The sequence below is a fragment of the Hyperolius riggenbachi genome, chromosome 1, assembly GCF_040937935.1.
Source record: "Hyperolius riggenbachi isolate aHypRig1 chromosome 1, aHypRig1.pri, whole genome shotgun sequence".
Classification (NCBI taxonomy): domain Eukaryota; kingdom Metazoa; phylum Chordata; class Amphibia; order Anura; family Hyperoliidae; genus Hyperolius; species Hyperolius riggenbachi.
This window is the reverse complement of record NC_090646.1, coordinates 81278524-81284816: the sequence shown is the minus strand read 5'-3', so window position 1 is coordinate 81284816 and position 6293 is coordinate 81278524.

Below are 6293 nucleotides of genomic sequence, written 5' to 3'. Positions count from 1 at the left end.
GATTTCCGGCGGAAATCCGCCTACGGCTCTTGCATTACCGATTTCCGCATTCCGATGCGGAAATGCAATTTCCGATCGGAATTTCGGAAATTGCATTTCCGCGGAATCCGAATGAGCATCCCTACATCTGATCCTGTTGCCGACTTCGCCTGATTACCACCTTCCTATTGCTATCTGATTCTGTACTGTTATTACCTGTCTGTTGCCGACCTTGCCTGTCTGACCTCGCCTCCCCACCAGAGAGCCCTGATCTCTGGTGAGCGCCTCTGTACTGATAGTACCCACTAGCTCCTCTGGTGAGGTATAGCTGTATCTATCAGTACTACTGTTGCACCAAGCACAATACATTGTATACCTTCTGTGTGTTGCTATACTTGCATTATTGGTGATTCTGCAGATCACTACATAATCAGGTATAGTGTCTGAATTATTAGTGATTCTGCAGATCACTCAATAATCAGACAACTGTGTTGCTGACACCAATCGTTACATTTTTCTTATGAAATCTTTATAGTCTCTGTGACTAGGGGTGTGTCAAGGGCGTGGCTAGATGTGTGGCAGGGGTGTGGCTTAAGTGTCCCTCTTTCTGATCTCAAAAAGTTGGGAGGAGTATGTAGCCTATTTCAATCATCGTTCTGTGACCTATAGACTTTTATTATTACTGTTATTATTGCCAATTACTGTTGTTATTACCAATCAACCAGTAACTGGTCTGACTCATGCTTATGCGCTTTGAGTCCTGCAGGAGAAAAGCGCTTTACAAATGTTATTTTATGCCTGACATTTTAAGTGACATATGTAATTAAAAGTTATGTTTTAATTACCTACTTGACATTATTTGGGTCTTTAGATTGTAAGCTCACAAGGGCAGGGCTCTCTCACCTTTTTGTCTCTTGGATTTTGTTACACATTTATTCATATTCATTTTGTCACTATAATTACTGTATTTTGTACCAACTCTGTATTTTCGTATGTTGGTGTACACATTCCCTGTATTATTTTGTACCCCACGTTTGTTTCTTACTTTGTACAGCGCCACAGAATATGAAGCCGCTTTATAAATCAATAATAATAATAATAATAATAATAATAAAAAAAAAACCTCAATTTTGTTTTGGTCTTTCTATTTGTATACTTTTTATTGGCCAGGTATATAAGAAGATGTTTTGCTCTAGTTGGACAAATCACTGTGTGCAAGACTCTCCCTCTTCCCATAATGTAGCCATATACAATAATATGGAAAAATTCCCAGCTTTGCCAGAAATCCAAGGTATGCGGCCTACGCCAAGCCAGGGCCCTGTCTGCCTGCATCTCCTCTCTGGCAGAAGTATGGCATGATATGAAGACACCTATGCATGGATCCAGGCCTGGTGAGCTGCACACCGATGTATTCTCTGCCCATAGAAAGACTGGAAAAGATGTGTAAGTGGACAGGGCCCAGCAGACAGCAATTATTTCCACTTACAGTAATGGAATATCACTTTAACGCACACGACACATATTTAGAATTACTGACCACTAAATAAATTGTTCCTGACTGCTTTGGGTGACTGTTTACCAGTAACCCCTTTGGCCTCTCTGTGGAGTAGCCTATGGAGAAGGGAGGTTGGAGGACCTTAAACAATGGCTCATGGTTTTCCAGCATGTAATTTGCCATGGCCCAGGTTACCGATGATGGTAAACCTGTACAAGCACTAGTCACCTGAAGTGATCACAAATGACTGTTTAGGAAGACAAAAATGTGTGTATTAAAGTACCTCTGAAGTGAATAGAAAGCATTGTGACTGAAGCCCACGGTGGGCTGGATTACCTGCTGCTGACACCCCTCATGCTGCTCATTGTCTTCCAGGACCCTCCTGTTCCTGTGCACAAGCACACTTTTAAATTGGGCATGTGTGAGTTCTGATCCGTACATGCCCAGTAAAATAGAGTATATGTGCAGGAAAGAGAGAATATAAATAAGCACTCTCAGAGGCGTATCTAGAGGGGTGCAGGCATGGTTTGTACCATGGGCGCCACAGCACCATGGGCGCCATGGCTGCCTCCTGCTCCCTCATGTTTCACCACCTACTACTGAGAGATGTCTCTCAGGCATTTGTAGCTGCTCTTATACTAGAGGACATCTGTCACTACCTATACTGGGGGGGGGGGGTCTACTTCTACTGGGAGACACCTGCCAAATCTATACTGAGGGGATTACTTATACTGTGGGGAACCTCTTATTACCTATACTGAGGGACTACTTATACTGGGTGAATACCTCTTACCACGTATGCTAAAGAAGGCTACTTATACTGGGGAGACATCTCTAACTACATATACTGGGAGGGCAATGTACACATATGTGTACTTATACTGGGTGAACTACCTCTGGCTACCTATACTTGGGTGCTACCTCTGGTTACTTTTACTTGGGGGTTAACTCTAGCAACCTATACTGGGGAGACTTGTATCATTGCAAGAAAAGAAGCTGTTATTATGGGACAAGGTGGTCTGATGGGTGGATGGGGGCGCAATTTCAGTGTTTGCCATAGGCGCTATGTCACCCAGATACGCCCCTGAGCACTCTTTTTCACTGGGCATGCATAGTTTGAAACTCCCGAATGCCACGTTCAGAATTGCTTGGTCACTGTGCAGTGAACATCTGGGAGGCTGTGTGTGCGTGTGTGTGTGTGTGTGTGGGGGGGGGGGGGGGTGGAAGGTCCTGGAACAGGAGGAACCCTGAAGACAACGATGGTCAGTAGTGGGTACCAGGGCAGAGGCGAGAGAGGCTCTAGCCTCAGGGCGCAGTGTAGGAGGGGGCGCACAACTCACTCAGCTATCATTCCCCTATTGTGTTTGAAGCATGGAGAAATAAGAAAAGGGGATACATGGCAGTGACTGCAAGCCAGATAACTAGAGATTAAGGTTTTGGGCGGGGGGCTTTGGGGCGCCGCTTAGTCTAATAGCAATTAGTGCGGGATGGCTGGGATGGGAGGGATGGAGGGGCACACGTTTCAGCCTTGGGTGCTGGAGGACCTTGTCCCAGCTCTGTTGGGTACGCTAGCCCACCATGTTTTTAAATATAAAGTTATAGCACATTTTAGGTGTGCTTTGGGGATCCGTTGAAAAGGGCTCCTGAGCTGCCTGTATTAAAAGGGCTCCCCCATAGACATCAATGTTATTTCTGCAAATATGGGCTACAAGGTGGTGAAAAGGGCTCCTGAGTTTTGATATAGGCTACAAGCGGGTGCCCTTTGTAGCCCATATATTTTTTTTAGGCTACAAGGTTTTTGGCTACAGTAGGGCACCCCTTTGTAGCCCTTATTTTTTATTCAGCTACAAGGTTTTCGGCTACAAAAGGGCGCCCCTTTGTAGCCCATATTTTTTATTCAGCTACAAGGTTTTCGGCTACAAAAGGGCGCCCCTTTGTAGCCCATATTTTGTATTCAGCTACAAGGTTTTAGGCTACAAGGTTTTTGATTCTGCTACAAAAGGGCACACTTTTATAGCCGAGATTTTTGATTCGAGGGTGCAGGGGAGGTTAGGATTAGGCATCACAAGCGGGGGGGGGTCTTAGGGTTAGGCAACTCCTAGGGGATTAGGGTTAGGCACCATCGGGGGAGGGTTCTGTGTGAGAGTAGGGAGCAGTTAGGTCATAATAATCACTTTTCTTAGCTATATCTAGAGCCCTTTTATAACCCAACAAATTTTGCCTAATAAACTAACACTAGCTTTTTCGGCTACACCAGGTGCCCTTTGTAGCCGAATTAGGCATATATGGGCTACATCAAGCGCCCTTTGTAGCCGAAGTTGGCATATGGGCTACACCAGGTGCCCTTTTTGTAGCTGAATTTGGAATATATGGGCTACACCAGGAGCCCTTTTTTACAGGAGCCCTTTTCAAATAGACCCGTGCTTTGAGCATGTCACACAGACACTATCAAATCATCTTCAATGCATTTTTAACTTTTTTTGTTTTCTGGACAGAGGTCCACTTTAACATCACCCTAGAAGAATGTACAGAGTCATGTAAAAACAAGATTAACAAGATGTGTCAAGCAAACCTGCTGGTGTGGAGTTTGTAATCTCATTCATCTGACTAGAATTTCTTGCACCCTGCATGTGTGGAAAAAACGTTTTGCAGACAAATATTTCTATTTTTAAACAACTGAAATACCTATTTAGACCCCTGTCATTATTAGCTTAAAGTGAACCCGAGGTGAGATATGGAGGCTGCCATATTTGTTTCCCTTTAAACAATACCAGTTGCCAGGCAGCCCTGCTGATCTAGTATTCGTTTGCTGTAGTGTCTGAATTACACCAGAAACAAGCATATGGCTAATCTGGTCACATCTGACAATAATGTCAGAAACACCTGAACTTCTGCATGCTTGTTCAAGGTCTATGGCTAAAAGGAGCAGAGGCAGAGGATCAGCAGGATAGCTAGGAAACTGGTATTGCTTAAGGCCTCTTTCACAGTGCAAACTTGTTACTGACCCCTGTGGCTAGGGTCTAATTTAGTGCACTCCCTCCTTCCCCTGTATGTGTTGGTCAGCATGCACACAGCTTATGCTGGTGTATGTGCATGGTGCACATGGATACATTACGTTAGCTCCCTTGTGCGATTGGTAAGATGCACTATCTGTCCCAGGAGAGGACGTCAGGATGTGTGCTCCTAATCCCTAGATAGGTTTGATGCAATGAATGTGTTTGCATGTTTACACTATGCATGTTACAGGGCTAGAGTTTACCTGGGTACTTCTGCGCAGTATAGGTGACTAAGCATAAGAATGCATTCTTCTGTGAACTAAATCCCCGGCTTTTAACTTTTTTGTAGGGATAACAGTGGTGCCTGGATGAGTGAATCTGTGAATGCATTTGTTTGAACATTTGCATGCGAGAGTGCGAAGGGTCAATTGATTTTTGCTGTTTTCTGACCACACCCCCTTCAGCACCTCCCTTTCCTTAATAACTTATTTAATGTCCGAACTAGAGGCGATGTGCCTGGATATATATGTTTTTTACTCTTTCACAGTGCGACGTTAAAGTCGCACGTTAGAAATTGTTTCAACGCAGACTAACACACAGCAATACTAAGTCTGTGCGACATTCACAGTGCACACGTCGCGTTTGCGTGTAGCGTTATTAGAAGGTGCTGCATGCTGTGCATTATACACGGTATTAGCAGCGTTGGACTGTTTGCACATGCTCAGTAATGACTTGGAAGCATACTTTTCATTGCCTGTATGCTCTACTGTATGCGACGATAACGGGGCATTAAGTTGCATTGTAATTTGTGTTGTGACCTTAACGTCGCATCAAAACGCAATGTCCTACTGTGAAAGAGGCCTTAAAGGAAATAAATATGGCAGCCTCCATATCCCTCTCACTTTAGGTTCACGTTAAGTTGGCCATACACTGTTCTGTTCGCTGTGAGAGCCCTCTCAGATCATAAACTGCTCTGAGAGAGAGATCTATCTGATCGAATCCCTCCACACACAGCACATAGATTTTTAATAGATTTTAGCATGAAAGCTATAAAATCTATCTAACCACAGCATTGTACTATTGAACCCTACGGGCCGTTGATGAGCTGCTGCTCCTGACCTACCGCTGATCCATATTTTCTGTCTGGTATGATCGACTAATTCGATTTTGGCTGGAATTCCATTGGTCCGGCATGTTAGGGCATTGATTTCTACCAGCTTTGGTCAAAGTATTGAATTGGCTGGATTTCAATGGTAAAAATTAACCAGTGTATGGCCAGCGTAAAGGACACAAGAAGTGGGAGGAATATGTGTCCTTTAAACTGCCATATTTATTTTCTATACAAAATACCAATTGCCTGATGTCAGTACTTTCTGAATCATACACTTGAAAGAAGCAAATCCAGTTAATCATCTGATCTGCATGCTTGTTTAGTGATATGGCTATCAGTATTAGACAGAGGCTGCAGGACAGCCAGACAATGTGCATTATTTAAGAAAAAATTTAAGCTGCCATATTTTTCTCACTTCTGGTGTCCTTAAAGGGAACCTGAAGCGAAGAAAATGATTTAAAATAAGCACATGGCGTAGCTGCAAATGAATATTACATACTAACCTCACCTTCAGTTCCCCTCAGACGCTCACCATCCATTTTCTTCTTACAGTAATCCCTTCCAGTTCTGACAATATTTTGTCAGAACTGAAATATACCAGTTTCTGTCAGTTATAAATCAGCAGCTGTCAGTTACAACTGAATGTGCAAGGTAATGCCCATGTTTCCCTATGGCTGAAGTGGGTGATATTACAGTTTAACAGCGTGCTGAC